The sequence below is a fragment of the Schistocerca serialis genome, chromosome 2 (genome assembly GCF_023864345.2).
Source record: "Schistocerca serialis cubense isolate TAMUIC-IGC-003099 chromosome 2, iqSchSeri2.2, whole genome shotgun sequence".
Taxonomy (NCBI): domain Eukaryota; kingdom Metazoa; phylum Arthropoda; class Insecta; order Orthoptera; family Acrididae; genus Schistocerca; species Schistocerca serialis.
In genome coordinates, this window is record NC_064639.1 from 731,770,039 (window position 1) to 731,792,490 (window position 22,452).

Below are 22,452 nucleotides of genomic sequence, written 5' to 3' on the forward strand. Positions count from 1 at the left end.
CGGGGGCAACGCCGTGGACGGTGGCACAACGCCTGAGACCGCTCGGCTACACCCCGCTGCTGCAGATAAATATGGCATGAAATTCATGTGTTGTACTTTTTATGTGTCGATTGTTCACTTACGATTTTGACGTCCTAAAGCTTGATCTGCGCCGTTGGTGCACAGGTGGGGCAAGTTTTCAAAATTACACTATTGCCTGCTTATTTTAACAGTGTTTTTTGATGTACTTTCAATGCACAAACATTTCTCCGCAGATGTAAACAGTGTTGAAAAACAATTATGGAGGCCTTATAGCAGGTGCGTGAGTGTATAATATACCGAAGTAGTACATAAATATACTAAATTAGTGCTGGTTTGAGGCAATCGAAGAATTCCGAGTTTTTTAATTCAGTTACCTTATTAGTAATAAATCACCGTTTTTTGTATTATGAATGAAAATTTCAATTTCTTCCATGATATCTATTGTTTTAATTTTTCCGACTTTGTGCAAAGTGTTAAATTAAGCAAAACAAATAAACGTTTCTAGTGGCAGAAAATACAATTAATTAATAATTTTTACTGATTTTAATCATTAATGACATTCATTGCTGTATATCATTTTTTAATAAGCAAATTTGTGTCTATCAGTAATATGTTTCAAGGTTTGAGACTGCATAGTGAATATATAAAATCGTCCGGCATTTCGGATAGTGTTTCAAATCGACATCTCAGGGTGCTTTACAGACTGCTGAGTGAGAGAAACTTTAGTTCCTATATGCGGATGAAAGAGGCTGTTACCTTCAGCTCAAAAGGTACTGAGGATGAGAAGGAAAGGTGTTAGAAGTCATTTACAGATTTTTGCTTATTTTACTGTTATAGGTGACAATAGGAGCCGTGGACTGTTCGCTTTATTTCTTGTTTTTGGTGGAAACAAGAGAATGAGAAACGGGCGGCATCCTTCTTTTGTCGATTAGTCGACTAATTGAGTAGATTCCTCAAATTCCGCAAGACTCCTTCTCATTTACCTTCCTTGATTCCGTAATTGGCTCTACAACTTTGTTATTCATTATTACAGAATCAACAATCTCCGACAACTTCAACTACATACCATCAGTCTTCAACACTCCTTATCCCACTTCTGTAAACATTTGATTCTTCCAGACAGCTCACTTAACCTTCAACCAACAATCATGATAAGTAAATTGTGATTTGTTTCTGTATATGACTTATATTCAAGTAGCTTCAAAATCTGTCTGACAGTGTAATTCAAATGGGAACATCGTATCTCTCCTGACCAGTAACAATTCTGGAACAAGGTATTTGCCATTATAACTCGACTTGATAAAGTACTCGAGGAGTCTTTAACTTTCCTCGCTCCCAGCTACTGAGCCTGTACTCTAACGCAGTTTTTCTATTACTTCGTCTCGGTTTGCATACCGGTTCAGTGCTCGCGTATGCTCTATCATTTTTCTGATGTTGCCATTGGCATTTATGCCTGTTGTAGTAGTCGTTGCTTTGTGGTCGATTCTGATTAAAATTAATGACTAGCTCTCTTTCTGACCCTGCTTCCTATTTACAACTAATGCTAGTACGTGATACCATTTTCTGCTGACGTTGGTATTACCCGACATGGAAATCGTCAGCTTCCTCCCATTTCACTTCCGTGTGTAGTACTATAGCTGTACTGAGACATTTATCAATTTTTTCTACATTTCATACTACATTCAGACAGTTGACATTTCGCGTTTCGAGCGACAGAATTAACCTTGCATTGGTTACCCACATTTTTCATGGTTACCTCATTATTAGCACACCGTTCTCAGAGATACGGATGGAGGCTGTTCCCGAATCTTTAACTTATCGAAAGAAGTCTATGACACATTTCCAATTAAAGGTCACTTGCTCTGTGGATCATGATGTGTGTTTTTAATGCATTGGTTTCCATGGTGTTTATTAAGCATCTAATCGGTGACACTGATCGGTCTGGGAAAGGAGGACTATTACTAGTAAATGACTTTACCCCTACATCACCATCACATAATGACATTTAAGATCGTTTTCTTAATAAAGATAGATTGTTTCTTTGTTAACTTGCGTGTTTCTTGACTTCATGAACGCGCTTACCCAGAACTTGAAAGATTCAGTTACAAATCTTCATCAGGGGCTTAAAAATGACGAAACGAAAAACTGTTATGAGTCAAAATTGATTTTATGATACTAAATTGGTATTCGTGCATGAACTGCTAAGATTCTTTATGTCCGATTTTGTATTACTTTTGAGCTTATCATTGTTCTATTCAGTAATATCTGTTGAGCAAGAACTAATTTAAATTATTGCCTGCACATATTGCTGATGCTCAACGCCCTAAAACTGGTAGCCATCACATCCAAACAGCTTAAGGCATTTCAGTCTATGTGTTATGGTACTTCGTGATGGTTAGCGGATGGTTAGCGGATCGTGGTGGAATATTTGCGGCTGACTTTAATTTCACTCGTCGTAATTTGTCCTGTAGGTACCGTTCCCATTCCGTTATTTGCACTTGTAACAGAAGTCAACGTTTTTTGATTTGACGAAAGAGAATGGATTTCCGTATGATTATTCATAGCGTTAACTAATTAATAATTTCAGCGTCGTATGTAGCATGTCTCGTTACTGAATCACCGTGTTTTATCCCCTCAGTAGTAAAACGGTGTACTGAAATAAACCATTGATCGATGCCTGAGAAGAACTCCACCGGAGAGAATTTATTAGGCAGGCTATTAAAAAGAGAATTGCGTAATCTACATGTATAATAAAATTAATTGGCAGTCGTTAAAGAGCAATTTTTCGGCAAAATGACCAACTCAATTAAAAGAGTAATAAATAATGGAAATAGAATGGTTTTGAAAGATAATGTCTTACTGAGATTTGTGCTTACATTTAAATGAATTACACGTTAAAGTAGAAGATATTAATGAGTGACTTTCCATCGTGCTTTATTTAATGAAAGAATTCGTAATTAAATATGAAGTTTTTAATCATGTCGTAATTGATTATATCTCGTGACATTTTTATAGAAGGAAAGGTCGTACGATATTAACTCTCTCTTGACAATCATGTGAATATTACACTGAACGTCTTCTAATAAATTACTTACTAGATAGAGTGGTTAGGTGCTCGGTAGAATCAATTGATACAGTGCCAACTAAAGAGTGGGGAAGATTGTATGCATATAACCGCATTTCGTGATGCGCACACCACGTGTACGCCCGCCACATGAACCACAGAGGTTCAGGGCGTAGTGCTGGCTGTGGCAGTGCGAATGGAGAAATGAAAAGCGGATAATGGTATCCACAGTCGAGCAGTGGATGTTCATTACAGGAAGTTTCGTGACAACAAAGTCGCGGAACGGTGTGGCCACTCGTTTGCTGAGAGAATTAATGGCATGAGAGTGCCAGGAAAAGATGCCTTGCAAATCTTAGTCCGAAAATGCTGTCAGATAGGATCTGTTTTGAACAAATCAGAATATATTCCGATGAATGCCCGAACACAAGGGCCCAAAAAGGCCAAGAGATGAATGGTGGTCACTTTTGGTATTTACTATAATCAGGTTAGTACTGTATTAATTTTCCTCTGCTGCGTTTCTTTTTACCCCGGAAATCTCTTCTCCGAGCAACTTTTACTTTCCTCAGCCTGTAACAGTAAGATCCAACATCAAAAACAACAAGAAGTTGTAGCTGTTTTAATGCTTCAGGTGGAGTAAATGGCTTGGAAAAGCCATTTACACCATGTTATGTTTCCCATAAACGGAAACATTATGTTTTGACACACAGGGATGTTTATGTGTAGACGCTACGTTGCATATTGCCGTATGGTGTATGCGACCTGTAACTTATATGCACGACTGGGTGCAATGCGAGACTTCTGTTCATGGATGATTTGATAATCGATAAGCAATCAGACTCAAGTCATGAATAAATAAACGGAACTTCCTACTCAGCTTCCTCTAAATTTAACTTCCTGTAATCAAAGTTGCAGACCTGTTTCAATCCCAGCATGGTGGCGATGAACACGTAAAATACATTACATATGGACAATGTCCGCTCGCCAGCCCACTGCGAGGCAGAATTTTATAGAAACCTAACGAGAAGTAACTCTTGGTTATTACAGGAACAGAGCATTACCAATGACCCCAAGCGGGTCGTAACCGCGCATTATTACAGCGGAAAGTGTCTCGATTTACTGCAGAATACAGGGATTTTCTAAGACTCCATTCTCCATCACCGGATATCTATAAAGTAGATATTTTCTGTAGTCTCCACGTTGTTCCTGGATGAAACAAAAATTGCCCCATAGCCCTTGTCCACTATGCAAGGCAGAGTTTTTCGGTTCTCGGATGCCAATTCACGTCTCGTCGCTGCGCAAGCAGGAAGGAAACAGCCCCGCGTCTAGTAGCTGCGCTAACAAGAAGCAAACAGTCGTTTCCCTTAGCGTGTGGTCACCCCGTTAACGGCCAACATGGTGCGCCTCGATACTCCAGTTTCAGAAGTTAGTCCCTCAGGTACAACACGGAACCGACAGCCAAATGCAGCCCACAAATCGGTATAGCAGAGAATAACAATGTCATCAGCGGTTCTTATCACTGATGGTATTCACCTTTCATTTCAATTCCACTCTTGAACATGTTTTTTATTTCCGTCATTCCTCTTTCGATATATCGGTTGAACAGTGGGGGCGAAAGGCTATGTACGTGTCTTATATCCCTTTTAATCTCAGCACTTTGTATCCCGTATTCCACTCTTATTGTTCTTTCTTTGCTCTTGCACATATTGTACATTACCCGTCTCTTCCTATAGCTTACCTCTATTTTTCTCAGTATTTTGAACATCTTGCGCCATCTGACATTGTCGAACGCTTTTTCCAGGTCAACAAATCCTATGAACATATCTTGATTTTCTTTAATCTTGCTTCCATTATTAACCGCAACGTCAGAATAGCATCTTTAGGGCGTTTAATGATCGTCATCTACCATACCCTCATTTTTCTTCTTCGCTCTTCTGTGTACTGGGTGAGTCATTAACTATTGCCACCTAGAATGAAGTTTGACAGTAAATGAAAAGTTTGTGGGCCCCCAGGGGCTCAGCATTCATTTGCTGAGTACGGGCTTGGCGACCCCGGGGTCCTGAGCTGGGGACTGGTCGGCGCCGGCAGTCTCCTGTCACCGTAACCCCCGGACATGCTTCAGCGACCACCGCATGGCGCGGCGGTGGAATGTTGTGTGCTGCGGGGAATGGTAGTCTTGGCTTGACCGCCTAGATTGCGAGGAAGGTAAACCTCTATAAAAACCCCTCAATCTTACGGCCTGCGGCGCGCCTATAAGATGCATGGCTGTTGGGGTGGAACAGTCGCAAGCGGGCAACCTCTGGGGCACCTGCCGCGCCCCAGTTGTATAAGGCTTACTCAGGCACGCGGGGCTCTGTCTGAGCGGACCTTTAGTTCCCTAGCTGGTCGTGGGACCGCAATGGACCCTTCGACCTCTACATTTCCCCCCACCAGTGGCTTGGGTGGGCCACTGGTAGGAAAACACACCCCATCGAAGAAGCGACTTCGTGCTGCGAGTCCTCCAGCGCCTAGTGTTGATCGAGATTTATCAGACTGTCGTAACAGAGCACATGCTGATAATCAGAATGTGTTTATTAAACGAAAGGAGTGTAGTTTTAAGAGGGTCTCTCCCTTTTACACCCACAAGGGTCTTGAGGGAATTGCAGGAACCCTTAAATCTGTGAAGCGACTGCGCAATGGGACTCTGTTAGTTGAGACATCTAGTTCCCGTCAAGTCGCTTTTCTACGGAAAGCAACCTGTCTCGGTGAGTACGCTATCGAGACCGAGCTCCACTCCACTCTGAACTACAGTAAGGGTGTTGTGACATCTAGGGACTTGGTGGATATCCCCACAGACGAGTTAAAATCTGAATGGGCTGATGAAGGTATTGTTGACGTGCAGCATATTATGAAACGAGTCGATGGGGACCTAGTCAAATCCGACTCGTTTATTCTCACGTTCAGTTGCCCACGACTCCCAGAGCATGTTAAAGCGGGGTTCTTACGTTTGCCAGTAAGGCCATATTTCCCCTACCCAACGCGCTGTTTTAAATGTCAGCGCTTTGGGCATACTACGTTGGGATGCAATGGGATAGCCACTTGTGGTAAATGTGGTCAGCCTGCCCATGAAGGAGCTGATCGTTCATCGCCTGTGAAGTGCGTGAATTGCTCTGTGAGTCACCCTGTCTGGAGCCGGGTCTGCCCCATCTATCTCGACGAACGGAAGATACAGGAGATTAAAACATCCAAGCGCATCCCCTATGGTGAGGCCAAGAAGCTCTTTAAGGCCATGCAACCTCCTGTGTTTACTACATCTTTCGCTTCCGCTCTGAAAAAACCGGTACAACTGGCCACTGTTGCTACGCAAACAGAGGTTGCTAGTGTTAGCACTAATACCTGCGTTTGCCAGTGCACTTGTGCTGCTGCGGTTGTTTTGCAACCTGCGGCTCTCCCCGCAACGTCGGACAAGGCTGTGGTTGCTGACATTGGGGTACTTTCTCCCTCTCCCCATATGGGGCCTTCTGCCCAGGCGAGTAATGCTCCAACTGTTGACAAGGCTCTGCATTCTAAGCCCCCCAAGACGAAGACGCCGAAGCTGAAGGTCTTGCCACCTGAGGAGACTAGTCAGGGTCGGTCTGATGACGAGGCCATCGTACTGTCTGACATCTCCCGTGGGTCGTCATCGGAGCTGATGGACATTGATGTCGACCGGGGGAGATCTTCTCGCCCCAGGAATAAATCTCCGGTCAGTACAGTCTCTCCTCCAAAGCACAGAGGCAGGGTGAGAGTTCAGCCCCCCTGATCAGGGGGGCTGAACTCCTTGTACGAGAGTGCCCTTTGTGTTTATGTCTCCAAGAGACACATTTTCGGACCACTGATGCTCCTTCTTTACGGGGCTATACCGTATATCGGAAAGATGATCTGACAGGGGAAAGGGCAAAGGGTGGTGTTGCGGTTTTTGTCCGTGACATGCACCCCTCATCTGAGTTCCCTCTCGTTACAGACTTGCAAGCAGTTGCAATTGATCTTCTTGTGGGTCGGAGGCTCACAGTCTGTTCACTTTACTTACCACCTCAGGATGCGATAGACTCTGAGGCTCTCGCAGACCTTATTAGCCAACTCCCCGCCCATTTCTACTTCTGGGGGACTTCAATTCTCATAATGTCTTATGGGGCTCTTCGACTACATGCCCCAGGGGTCCCATTCTGGAAAGCCTCATGATGTCTTAAGAACTGTGCATCCTCAACTCTGGTGCTCCCACTCATTTCTGTACTGCCTCTGGGTCGTCATCAGCTATTGACCTTTCCTTTTGCTCTCCAGCACTCGCAGATTCTGCTCTGTGGGAGGTTGCTGCTGACCTCCATTCTGGTGACCACTTCCCCCTTAGGATTCGCCTCCTGGATGAGGCTATGGCATTACCAGTGCCGCCCCAGTGGCACCTCTGCAGAGCTGACTGGACACTTTTCAGCCAACTGGATGTTTTGGACCACCGTGCCAGCGTCCACGAATGGGTAGACCATGTTACAGCCGTGATCTCCCATGCTGCTGAATTGTCAATCCCACGGTCATCCGGTCATCCCAAGGGGCGTCCTGTCCCTTGGTGAACCACTGAGTGCCGCTCGGCCATCCAAGCCCGCCATGCAGCTCTGCGCCTCTTCAAGTGCCGTCCCTCAGCTGACAGTCTTGCGGCCTTTCGTGTGGCAAGGGCCAAAGCGCGGCGAGTGATTAATGAGAGCAAACGACGGTCATGGCAATCGTTCTTCATCTCCCGCTCCACTAGTTCTACGAAAGTATGGGAAGCCATCAGGAGGGTTTCCGGGAAACTCGGCCAGCTACCTGTCACGGCATTGCTGCATCAGGGAAGTCTTCTCACGGCGCCGAGAGACATTGCCCAGACACTGGCCATGCGTTTTGCGGCATCTACCGCCACTATTAACTGTGATCCAGATTTATGCCGCTACCGCACTGCCATCGAGAGGGGTCACTTGGACTTCCGGTCTCCAAATTCTGAGCCCTACAACTGCCCCTTCACAATGTGGGAACTGGATTCGGCGCTGTCTGTGGCTCATGATACTGCGCCTGGTCAAGATCAAATCCGGTACAGCATGCTGCAGCACTTGTTACTGCCTTCCAAGGAAGTTCTCCTGAATTGTTTTAATATGATATGGTTATCCGGCACGTACCCTGACTCGTGGCAGGAGGCGATTTTGATTCCCCTGCTCAAACCGGGGAAGGACCGAACGCATCCCAGTAGTTATCGGAGTATAGCTTTGACGAGCTGTGTCGGGAAGACGTTGGAACGCATGGTCAACCGTCACCTGGTGTGGCTGCTCGAGACCAGGCAGCTCCTTAGCCCCTCTCAGTGTGGCTTTCGGAGATGTCGTTCAACTATAGACAACTTGACCCTGCTTGAGGCGGCCACCAGCAGGTCTTCCTGCGTCACCAGCATTGTCTAGGTGAATTCTTTGACATTCATAAGGCGTATGACACTACTTGGTGCCGCCATATCCTCAATGAACTCCATGAGTGGGGCTTTCGTGCCCGTCTCCCCATCTTCATTCGGTCCTTTCTTTCCCACCGCCTCTTTCGATATAGGGTTGGTAATGTGCTATCTGATTTGTTTGTGGAGGAGAATGGTGTTCCTCAGGGAAGCGTTTTAAGTGTCACCCTCTTTGCCGTCGCCATTAACAGTATCACGTCCACTATCCGGAGTCCTGCCCAATGCTCCTTGTTTGTGGACGATTTTGGTGTTTTCTGTTCTTCCTCCAGTCTTGTCACTGCCAGTCGGCAGTTGCAGCTTACGATGAAGCGGCTAGAAGCATGGACTGCGATGACGGGTTTTACCTTTTCTGCAGACAAATGTGTGTGTGTGTTCATTTTAATCGTTCTCCACGTCTTTTTACCTCCCCTGAATTGCGTCTGAGGGACACCAGTCTTCATTTCAAAGACACTGTGAGGTTCCTGGGCCTCACTTTTGATTCCAAGTTGTCGTGGTTGCCTCACTTTAAAGACCTCAAGGTGCGGGCCCTGAAGGCACTGAATATTTTGAAGTGTCTGAGTCATCGGTCCTGGGGAGCAGATCGGGCGCGTCTGCTGCAATTTTATAGGGCTTTCGTCCGATCGCGTCTTGACTATGGTTACACAGTGTATGGGTCAGCAAGGCCATCGTATCTGAAGATTCTTGACGCAGTACACCATGAGGGTATCAGGCTGGCCACTGGTGCCTTCCGCACTAGTCCCATCCCCAGCCTGTGTGCTGAGGCAGGGGAACCGCCGCTCTCCATCCGGCGGAAACTCCTCATGGTGCGACGGGTGTGTCAATTCCTTGCCTGTCCTACCTCCGCTGCGTACTCTACCGTTGCCCGACCGCCTATGGAACGTCTCTTTTCCAGTCGTCCCAGGGCAACGAGACCATTTGGGATTCGTACCAAGCATTTGCTTGCGTCCCTTGGTGTGGAGCGTGTGGCCCCCCAACGACTGGGTTTTACCCGTCTCCCTCCCTGGTTGCTCCAGAGGCCCAGCGTCCTTGTCGGAGTACCGGAGGAGCTGCACTCCTGCGTTTGTTTTTACCTCCTTATTTTCCGATATTTTTCACCAGCATCCGGACCATGTACCAGTATTTACAGATGGCTCAAAACAGGGGGACTCTGTTGGTTGTGCTGTTGTTTTCCCTGATCGAGTCGTCAAGTTCCTGCGGCTTCCTGCGGCTTCCTGCGGCGTTTACCATCTTTGATGCCGAATTGTTTGCGATCCTGCGGGCATTGGAGCAGATGAGATGTGTTCCCAGTCGTAAGTTCCTCATCTGTTCTGACTCCCTGAGTGCCCTTCAGACCATTCAACACTTGTACCCAGCGGATACGGTCGTCCAGAACATCCATGATGCCCTACTCCACCTGCAACGGCAGGGGAAGGAGGTTTCTTTCTGCTGGGTGCCGGGGCACGTGGGTATTAGGGGAAACGAACTGGCGGATGTGTCTGCCAAAGATGCATGTTCCTTCCCTCACGTTGTTGAATGTGCCGTCCCCCTCCATGATGTTACCTCCCTCCTGCGTTTTCGTGTTATGCGTCAATGGGAAGAGGAGTGGCTGGCAGTCGGTGACAATAAGCTGCGTCTGGTCAAGGCCACCACGCGGCCATGGCGTACGTCCTACCAGTCAAGCAGGCGGGATGAGGTTCTCCTCACTCGCCTCCGCATCGGGCACAGTCCCTTCACACATGGTTTTTTACTCCGGCGGGAAGATCCCCCAATCTGCAGTGCTTGTGGTGTCCAGATTACTGTCCGCCACATTTTACTTGACTGTCTTTTATTCTCTGAGCAGAGGGCGGTGGTTTCTTCGGCGCCGGATTTGCCCTCGATTTTGCTAGACGACGCAACGTCTGTGGTTAAGCTTTTACGGTTTTGTGTCATGTCCAATTTGTTGCCTCGGATTTTAGGGAGAGGGTTTTAATGTGCTGCTGGATGACTGGCTCACCCAGATTTTAGGTAAGAGGTCCGCCAGTCACGAATACCTCCTTGTTTCCCTTCGGTTTTTGTCCTCCTTCCTTGTGTTTCCTTTCCTTTTTTAGTGCATTCCTTCTCCTCTTGTTTTGCCTCCGTATGTGAGGATTTGGAACTGCGTCAGGTCTGTGCCTTTTAGTTGCTCCCCTTGTTCGTTGTCCGTCTTAGTCCCTTCACTGCATGTGTTCCTGGTTTTATGCGTTTGGGCGCTGATGACCCCGCTGTTTAGCGCCAGTAAACTTCAAACACCCACACACACAAAAGTTTGTGGGACAAATGTTGCATGTGGCAATGAGGGCCATAATATGACGTTTGTTTTTTGTTGCTAGGTGGGAGTGCGTCAGATATATGAAGGTGAAGTTTGTTTTTGAAATAGGATGCCATAGTTTGGTACGTATTTTCTGATAGCGGCTATCGAGACGAATCCAATGATAAGAGTAAGATCTTTGAAGGTCAGCGAAGGTCAAAAAGGTGGCGTGAACGTCCATTTACAGAAGGTGTTTGAAGTGGCGACCGTTGATATCAATACAGTGCTGCAATCAACTTATCATGGATTGAGTGGTATTCCTTATCACTTCGGCACCTATCGAAGCACATGCTCTGACAGTTTCCTCTCGTATATCGTGCAAATAGTAAATATTCGCCAAATACGGCGGATCTATCTAACGTGCCATTGACATCTAAAGACTATTCGATGGTTTCGCAACACAACACTTATAGCAACGGTAAGACTAGTATCGTCGAATCAAGTGGAGGTTAATGATGTATTCCTTAGAGGAAAAGCTTCTCATTTACGAAGAACGCCAACGAAATTCAGTGAGAGTTAGAGACTTATACGCTGAAAGATATCCTCAACATACTCACCGTACACGTCGTACTCTTAAATACGTCTATGATACATTGGAACAACTGGATCCTTAACTCACCGGAAACATATCCGGCAAAGGAAAGTTACTAACGAGGAAACGGAAACTAGTACTCCTGGCACTGTGGTTCCAGATCCCTGTGTTAGTTCGCGTCAAATCGCAAGAGTATCTGGAATGAGCCAGAGTAGTGTAGTTCGTGCTCTGCATCGCCGTATGTATCATTCTTACCATATCAGTCTCCAACAAGAATTAACTGGTACGGATTGTATGCGTCGCATTGAATTCTACCGAGGGGCTCAACTGCTGATTCAGAGGGATGACACATTTATTAATTTGATTTTATTTACTGACGAGGCTACATTCACGAACCATGGAAAAGTTAATTTGCATAACATACATTATTGGCAACTGAAAATCCATGTTGGCTGTGGCAAGTAGCACACCAAAAACCGCGGTCGGTATATGTATGGTGTGGGGTTCTGGAGGACAGGAAACCTTAATGGTAGGGAGTACACAACATTCCTGCAAGAAACATTAGGTCTGTTATTGGAAGAAATACCTTTAGGAACAAGGAACAGAATGTGGTATCCACACGATGGGTGTCCGGCACATTTTTCACTGATGGCTGGAAATGAGTAGCAGAAACAATTCCCAAATGGTTGGTTAGGACATGGCCGGCTCGTTCGTCAGACTTTATGCCTCTGATTTTTTTCTTGTAGGGATTCGTAAAATACATTCTTTATAAAGACGTTCCAACCACACCTGAAGAAATGAGAGAGAGAATTGTCCGAGCATGTGCACTGGTCAGTACTTCGAACACCTTCTGTAAATGGACGTTCAGTCCACCTTTCTGACTTTCGTTGACCTTCACAGACCTTACTCTTACACATCACTGGATTCGCCTCGATAGCCACTATCAGATAATAAGTACCAGACTATAGCATCCCATAAAAAAACAAAGTAGACTTTCATATCTTTGAAGTGACCCCACCTAGTAACAAAACACCATCGTCATGTTATGGTCCACGTGGACCGAGGCAACTTTTGTCTCACAAACTTTTCAGTTTCTATCATACTTTCAGCGTTATTCTAGATGGCAGTAGTTAGTGACTCTTCCTGTATTATTCTTGTTGGTAATTTATCAGCATGAGCTGTTAAGCTGTGCGATAATTCTCATAGTTGTCGGCTCTTGCCGTTTCCGGAATTGAAACGACGATATTCTTTCGAAAGTCAGATAGTATATTGCCTGACTCACAAATATTCTACACGCCAACTTAAATAGTCGTATTGTTGCCACTTCCTTCAACGATTTTAAAATTCTGAAGGGTTGTTATCTATCCCTCCTGGCTTAAGTCTTCTAAAGGTTTGCTTATTATACTGGATACTCTCTCTCTTCTATATCGACTCCTGCTTCTTCATCTACCACGTCATCAGACAATCTTCCCTCTCATAGAGGCTTTCAATGAATTTCTTTCACCTATCTACTGTCTCTTCCCAATTAACAGTGAAGTTCCTACTGTACTCTTTAGCGTTCCTCCCTCGCTAATAATTTCACCGAAGGTTGTTACGACTGTTCTATATGCTGACTGTCGTTTATTTTTCGGTTTCTTCACATTTTTCATTCACCAATTTCGCCTTAGTTTCCCATTTATTTCATTCCTAAATGACCTGTATTTCTGTATCACTTTATTAAAAGCTTTAATCAGTGTCTGTAAGCTCGTACCGTGTGCTTGTCACTTTATGATGTCAACTGCACTTCACTCTGTCCCTCGCTTCTAGACACTCCCACACAAAGTGGCCTGATTGATTACATCGAAATCATGGCCTTCTCTCAGGTGCCCTCAGCTTCAATGCTCTTTGATGTGCGGCATTTCAAGTTGCTCTGACCTATACCGACCGCCATTGCGCTTTTCGTCACTGAAACAGATGTTCACAATCATCATCACCACTGTGTCAGTTTAGGCGAACGTTTCAAATTCATTAGCGAAAAAGATATGTGTCTCGTCCTCAGGACGCATACATTCTTCACTTCTGATACGAATACTGTACTGGTTGTAATTTGACAGAATTGCTATAATGTGCGGTAATGAGTCTGGTTCCGGATAATTTCTAATTCACACACGAAGTCAGACAACTCTGTTCAACCATTTTCATCACAGTCTTCCAGTTGCAGGCCCTGCACACCGTCCTTATTAATACTACTACAGACTATCTTATTTTTGATCAGTTTGAGCTGGATAACGAACTATTTCGTGAATGGCTATACTGAGTTCATAAAGAAGAACTCGGAAGACTGCAAAATTCTGAACTCAAGATTTAAAAAACCAGCTAATGCGTATTGTTCAGAGCTGGTCACAGTTATGAATACGGTGTAATTGACTATATTAAAGGTCATAACTGTAATAAGAACGAGTAAATTCAACCACAGAATTACGCACTAGACGTTCTTGTTACCATGTTTAAATACTTCTGTAGGGATATACTTCATTCTACATCATAAAAATATTGACTACATTGGAGAAACAGGTAGCATATCGCTTGTAAAACGAATATATTAGTATATGAATCATGTCTAATCTTCTACAGCTCGATTGTCGTTAAGTTCGTGTCTTGTTTGAGTTCAAGTCAAAATCTTAAATTAATTAGTATGTTACAACCAATTTCTTATTCGTATCCTAAAACAAAGTCAAACTTAAATATAATTTCTTTTGGGTTTCATTGTCACTAGATGCTGTTACTCCAACTTACGCGTATGATAATCTTATTACTTGCATTGGCATATATCTCTGTCGGGATATTTCTGGTGAGCCATAAACTCGCTGTTGAAATAACTAGAATCTATTCACGTAATTCCATTAAGATAAAAAGTTAATCTTTTCTTCACTATAAGTTTCGAGTTTGCAGTACTGCGTTCCTGATGCTAAAATCGCATTGGTACTTGAGGGACTGTTTTTAAGTATTCAAAACTTCTGACAACTCCAGAGGCCAACAGCTAATTTAGAGATATTGCGAAAGTTTGCTAATCTATCATTGCGTACTGAGTTGACGTAAATTCATTAACACTTTCTCTTTTAAAGATCAAGTTATTTATCAAAATCTGCATTACTGTTTTGCTATAGGACTTCCACATGTTAACCATCAGGTTAGTACGTCTGAGTGCCCTTATTTCTTTGTAGGAGTTAGGAGTGGATACTATGTAAGAGTAGAAAGGACACAACGAACATTCAAAAAGTCTTTGAGAAGTAAGAAATCAGAAAAAGTTGTGAAGAAGAAGAAAGCTACGTTGTAGGTCGTTCACATGGTAGAGGTGTTGACCAAGTGTTGCATGATGAACTAGGATCAGGTTACAAGGCCACAAGTTTTTTTAAACCTAGTGCTAGTCTGCTTCAGGTGACAGAGGATGTAGTTTCACTTTGAAAAGACTTCACAAAGGAAGACACTGTTGTAATCGTGGGTAGGGCAGGCCACAGCATAGACAGAAATTCTAATTATTCAGTTAAGGGTGCCCTGGTATGATAGCTTCAGTAACAAGACATACTGGTGTTGGAGTTGTTCTGGGGCGCCATTTATGGCTCCGTTTAAACTCTTCTGTTAGGAGAGTTAATTTAGAGTTGGAACGGCTTCCTGGACCAGGTATGGGGTCTCACATCAGTGTGGTTCCAGTTGACTTTGTCAGTAGCTGGGCCTACCCTAGGCATGGCCTTCACTTCAACAGAAAAGGGAAGGGAAAAACTGTCTGGGCTGATAGGAAATAACTTAAGGGGAGGGGGGACAGTATCACATGTGGTAGTCATTGGTTACAAGTGTCAGAACAGGAATTTTGTATGGTAGCGAGGCAGAAAAAGATTTTAAGAAACAGGCGGAAAATTACATTCACATTGATTAAACGGTCAGCCAGAAAGCAAATTTTAATATACACAATTCATGCAGACAGCCTCTGATTGAAACTGGAAGTATTCAAAAATTGCCAGAAAAATTAGGTTCATGCAGTTTAATTCAGTCAGTGAACGATGTCGGTTATCCTTATTGCATTAGAATATCTGAGTACTAAGGCATAAGCTTAAAGAGTTACTTATCTGTGTTCAAGACTTAGAGTCAAGGAAACAAGCTGATATAATCTGCCCCTCTGAGCATCATGTGACCACCCACTAGTATTGATACGTGAAATGTTACAGAATTCAAGTTAGCTTCTTACTTCTGCAGAGAAAATATGGAGGAAGAAGAAGTTGCCATATTTGTTAGAAATTGTTTGGATTTCAAGAATTCTGATATTGAAAAATTTTGCTCAGAGCAGCATTTAGAAACTTGTGCAACAGAACTATTATTTCATAATGAGTCTTTTATAATAGTGAGTGTATGCAGACATGTACAGCAAAATAATTTAGCCTCTTCATAAAAAATCTGGAAGCTCTGTGGTCCCATCTCACAGGAAAACAAAGAAATAGTGGTTGCTGGTTATTTTAATGTGGATTTATTGTAAAGCTTCGTCAGTAAACAGTTATTGCAATCAGTAACAGTTTCATTGAGTATGTAAATGTTCTGAGTCTCCAATTAATAATATCTTTGTAGACAGATATAGGAAAAAGTGTCATATCACAAAACTAATACTAAATTGGCTATGACATGCAGCATCTTGTGTTAAATGCCGAAACTTGTCAAGATGAAAAATCTATTAAATCTGAGTACAGGACAGAAATAAATCAGTCAAAAAATTGACGAGTTTAGGAGACTGCTCAAATACATGAAACAGATGGACGTTTACAGTATTTCTGACTTAAATGGGAAATACAGAGCATTCATTAATAAAGTTATTTCTCCTTTTTAAAGTTGTTTTCTTCTAAACGTCACTCAAATCAAACAAAATTCTGAAAATAAATGATGAATTACACAACGAATACAGCTAGCATGTGGAACAAAAAGGATGTTGTATCTACTATCTAGGAACACCTCTTATGTTAGCATTGTAATACATACAAAGAATACTGCAAAATATTGAAGCAAGTAATCCAGAAATGTGAGCACCTGTATCGTAAGAAAAAGACAATACCATCAGGCAACAAAATAAAAACTGAATGGGTTATAGTGAAGACAGAGACAGGTGGAACCAAAAAGGAACAGGAGCAGATAGCTCTAGAAATAAATGAGACATTTGTAACAAGTGCATACAGAGTTGTAAACTTCTTTTGTTGTGTTATTGGCAGCTTGGTTTTATCAGGTTCGGTACACAGTGCAACAGAGTATCTGAGACCAATTTTTTAAAAGGTTTTCAGTAAAATAGAATCGACACATTACATATCCCAAAGAAGTAGCATCCATCATAAAATCCTTAAACTTATAAACCTAGTGGTTATAATAAAATATCAACAAAGTTAATCAAAGAGTGCTCATGTGACTGAAGTTCTGTCTTACATTATTTGTGTTACCAATCTCTTATTGGCGGAACATTTCCTGAATGGTTAAAATATGCCGAAGTTTAGGCTCTTTACAGGAAGGTGTCTAAGGAGATACCATCAAACTACTGAACAGTTTCACTTTTGCCGGCTTTTTCAAAAGTATTTGAAACGGTTGTGTTCAAACGTCTCCTTATGCATCTAATGCAAATAATATATTGTCCGAGTTTGGGTTTCTTAAAGGTTAAGCTATAGAGAAAGCTATTTACATTTACAGTCAGGATGCACTTAGTTCATTAGATAACAAATTAGAGTCTACTGTCAATTCCTGAGCCCTGTCAAATGTCATTGACTCTATGAATCAAACATTCCATCAAGTAAATTAGAATATTATAGTGTCACCGACAGTGTTGTGAAATGGTTTCAGTCTTATCTACCTAACCCAAAAATAAAGGGTGTCAGCAAAATACCTGTGCAGTAAGCAGTCAGATTTTTTGATTAATCACATGCTGTTTTCCTCAAGGTTCCGTCTTTGTTCTGTAGCTTTATCTTGTGTACATTATTGAGCTCTCGTCTGTTACAATGCCATATGCTAACTTTTTTTTTTTTTTTTTTTGATGATGATACAAACATTGCAACAAGTAGGGTGTCAACTACAGATTTAGAAATGGCTGCTAACCAAATTTTCACTGACTATAATAAATGGTTTATAGCTAATTCACTACCATTAAACTTGAAAAGACTCACTATATGAAACTCAGGACCTGTAAGAGATTACCTTGTAGCATGTGCATAGCGTATGAATAAATGCAGATCGAAGAATTTGACAATGTTAAACTTCTCGATAATAAATTTAGTGGGGAAGGGGATACCACAGAACTGCTGAAGCACCTAAACAAATCTGTATTTGCAGTGAGACTGGTGTAACTGTAGGAAATAGAAATATATCTAAAATAATCGCATACTTTGCTTACCTTCATTTTATTAATTCGTATAGGATCACTTTCTGGGGTAACTCGTCAAACCGAGCAAAAGCTTGTATCGTGCCAAAGCGTGTAATAAGACTCATTTGTGGGTAAATTCAAGAATATCATGCATGAATCTGGTCAATGAACTCTGTATCCTAACCACGCTCTCCGTATATTTATTCCTTAATGAAATTTGTAGCAAGTAATATATCTCTGTTTCCAACCAGTAGCCCAATACGTAGTGTCAGTGCTAGGAATAAGAACAATTTACATAAGGACCTAAAATCAGTTACTTTGGTCCACAGAAGAGTCCAAAATTCAGGAATACGCGTTTTCAATAAACTGCCAGGAACCATAAAAAAAACTTGGTTTCAGATAGAGCACAGTTTAAACAGAATTTGGAAGACTTTTTGATAGGCAACTCCTTCTACTCTGCAGATGAATATCTCAACAGGACCTGTTGTTAGATTTCACGCAGTCAATATTCGATATTTGTGTGTGATAAATTTATTAAATGTGCATTACTACGTTTCATTCTGATAGAGTACTCTGTAAGTATTTGCAGTTCCAAATTACTGTAATCTATTCACCTATTTTGACAATCTACTTACAAATGATCGGGATAGTGAGTATTAGATTCTGATGGTTTATGTTTTTATGTTTTACTTTCTGACCTGTTCCACATCCACAAGAATCATCTCGCTTTTTAGTCTATGGGACGAAATGAGAATCTAATCTAATGTAACCTAACTATATCATGACATTCAGTTCTCGGTTCCTGTCAAAGCTATAATATTGTTTTTGAGATCAATTAGTTCTGTAACAGTACAGTAAAAGCAGATTGCTTTCCAACAACTAAACACTAGACACAAACTTTATGTGTTTCAATTTGGCACATTCGCTTTACAGACTTTTATTAGGTGCCTGATCGCCTCAAAATCGGTATTAATCTTTTAAGAAGGAAATAAAAGAAAAGTGGAAACAAAATTATCTTCTAGCTTCCACTTTTCTCCTCTCTTTCTTTCTCTCTCCCGTTTAGCCATTTACTGATTTTTTTTCCCTGGATGCAGTTTACAGAAACAGTAGCTTAATGAGTGTTTTTTAAATTTTACCATCCCTTAACTTACATATAGACGTCGCCGATTCAAAAATAAAAATTTGGCTCCTCTTCCACTTTTACCCTCGAGATAATTATATAGAAATTTTTTCTTTCCATAAACTGTCACAGTTACTACTGAAGAAAGGACACTACTCATAAAGGTAATAAGATTCAGAAACTGCTGTTCTGTCGGTTTAACGGTCAATAATCATATAGTCTCTCAAGAATACCCTCCACCACAAAACTTGTAGAAAATACACCATTGGCCATTAAAATTGCTACACCAAGAAGAAATGCAGATGATAAACGGGCATTCATTGGACAAATATATTATACTAGAACTGATATGTGATTACATTTTCACGCAATTTGGGTGAATAGAAACTGAGATATCAGTACCGAGAACAACCACCTCTGGCCGTAATAACGGCCTTGATACACCTGGGCATTGAGTGAAACAGAGCTTGGATGGCGTGTACAGGTACAGCTGCCCATGCAGCTTCAACACGATACCACAGAATAGAGACTGGTGTATTGTGACGAGCCAATTGCTCGGCCACCATGGACCAGACGTTTTCAGTTGGTGAGAGATCTGGAGAATGTGCTGGCCAGGGCAGCAGTTGAACATTATCTGTATCCAGACCGCAACATGCGGTCGTGCATTAACCTGCTGAAATGTAGGGTTTCGCAGGGATCGAATGAAGGATAGAGCCAGGGGCCGTAACACATCTGAAATGAAACGTCCACTGTTCAAAACGCCGTCAATGCGAAAAAGAGGTGACTGAGACATCTAACCCCATAGCATCACGTCGGGTGATACGCAAATGTGGCGATGACGAATACACGCTTCCAACGTGCGTGCACCGCGATGTCGCCAAACACGGATGCTGTAAACAGAACCTGGACTCATCCGAATAAATGACGTTATGCCATTCGTGCACCCAGGTTCGTCGTTGAGTACACCATCCAGTCTGTGATGCAGCGTCAAGGATAACCGCAGCCATGGTCTCCGGGCTGATAGTCCATGCTGCTGCAAACGTCGTTGAACTGGCTGTTGTCTTGCAAACGTCCCCATCTGTTGACTGAGGGATCGAGACGTGGCTTCACGATCCATTACAGCAATGCGGATAAGATGCTTGTCATCTCGACTGCTAGTGATACGAGGCCGTTGGGATCCAGCACGGCGTTCCGTATTACCCTCTTGAACCCACCGATTCCATGTTCTGCTGACAGTCATCGGATCTCGACCAACGCGAGCAGCAATGTCGCGACACGATAAACCACAATCGCGATAGACTACAATCCGACCTTTATCAAAGTCGGAAACGTGATGGTACAAATTTCTCCTCCTTACACGAGGCATCACAACAACGTTTCACCAGGCAACGCCGGTCAACTGCTGTTTATTTATGCTCATGTCAGCACGTTGTAGGTGTCGCCATCGGCGTCAACCTTTAGTGAATGCTCTGAAAAGCTAATCATTTCCATTTCCAGTCGGTTAAATTTCGCGTCTGTAGCATATCTTCGTGGTGTAGCAATATTAATGGCTAGTAGTGTATCTTGGAATTAATCTAAACCACCAGGCAAAATTTTGCAAAATGGAGAAAGGATGCTGCATAAAATATCACCAAAGCTGCGGAGACCTCAGTGCACCTATTCGCAGCGTTAGTAATCCAAATCATATACTAGATGTCGCTCATTTACTTTGGAGCGCTCCGAGTAGGTCTCCCCTTCCACACAATTGATATCATCTATTAGTCTACGCTCTGATACGTTCGTTTCGATATGGTTAGGGTAAACTGGCGCCGGTGCTTTAACTTGCAGGTCTTTGGCACACTGCTCGAGGGCGCTGTTGCCGACAGGCGGTGAGGAGGCTTCGCGCAAGCGCAATCGCTGGGAAGACAGAAGAGCTGGAGCAGTAGAGAGGGACGAGTCTGGAAACAGCCAGCAGTGCGAGAAGGTTGCCCAGCACAGTGGAGAGTGTTTCATCTGGAGGGCGCCAGGTTTTCCGGGTCAGCTTTTGTGGGGAAAGGGGGAGGGGGTTGTGCAGCCACCTGTAAAGTCATTGCTTCTTACGGCCAGTTCCACTGCAGTTGTGGTGGGGCCAGGTTCTAAATCGATCACCATTGTACTTCACCGAAGTTTACCTGCTGCTAGGCTATGTGGCAGTTATAGCATCCATATAACGGGAGTTAATTTTGAGCGCCTGTCTGCTTCTTTAACTGAGCTGTGGCGAAAGCGAGTAGTAGGCGTGTAGTAAATGTTTATTCACGGCTGAGTTTATTTTGGCAGATCAGGGATCTTAAATAAGCCAAACAGTTTCCATTTCAAAATGACACGTGTTTGTTTTTAAGGTGTGGTAACATTTTTTTCCTGTTTTTGAGCTATAGGATTTAACTCTTCTGATTCTACCTGCGTAGAACTACTTGGACGACCGGTTGGCTACCGGTGTCGAACCTAACTGCCAGCTGGGCAAAAATTCTGTCCTAGCTTTCTCCGTCGGTATGAAACATGGGCTGTAATTTAACGTGCGACATTGGAAGTCTGTTTGCACTAAGATTAAATCCATGGATCGGTACAGTGTTTGCTGGCCGCAGTGGCCGAGTGGTTCTGGGTGCTACAGTCTGGAACCGCGCCACCGCTACGGTCGTAGGTTCCAATCCTGCCTCGGGGATGGATGTGTGTGATGTCCTTAGATTAGTTAGGTTTAAGTAGTTCTAAGTTCTAGGGGACTGATGACCACAGAAGTTAAGTCCCATAGTGCTCAGAGCCTTTGGTACAATGTTTCATATAGTTATTGTCATCTGTAAAGTTGATTTTGATATTACTTTTGTTAATTTGGCAATTGTTCTTAAAAAAATAGGTAAGTGTACTTAAATAATTCCTTCATTTCTTGTTACTCGACGCCTGTGTAATATTTTGGTTTTTAGAGCATTATAGTTCAGTAAAGTGGTACTGCTTTAATGTAGGTCCTGAAGCTAAGTAATTAGAACGGATCGACAACTTTACGTCGGAGCTACTAGCATCATTGTGGGAAATGGCAACCAAACGATTTCTCAGGTAAGTGTGTAGAATCTATGAGACTGACGACCTACCATCAAAAAGTGTCATTCACGCAATTACGCAAGACAGCCAGGGCATATAAGTGTGAAAACAGTCGCACTGTCAGCTTAGATTACAACCAATTTCACTTTAGATAGATTAAGGCAATTCTGACTTTGAGACTAATAATTGAAGCAAGAGTGAAGAAAAATGATGATACACTCACAGGATTTTTCGATCTTGAAAAGCGTTCGAAAGTGTTAAATGGTTTAAAGTGCTAGAAACTCTGGAGAGAATAGGAGTAAGCTTTGGGGAAAAAGGATGATATACAATATCTAAAAGAGCCAATAGGGGATAGTAAAGCTGAAAAATTAAAGTGTCATTAATTTACAAATCTGAGAGGCAATGCCAGAAATAAAAGAAAGTTCAAGAGTGGAACTCATAACTAGGCTAAAAGGATATCAGTGACACGATTCGCTGATGACATTGCTGTGTTCAGTGAAAGTGAAGTCATGGCATTGTTACACA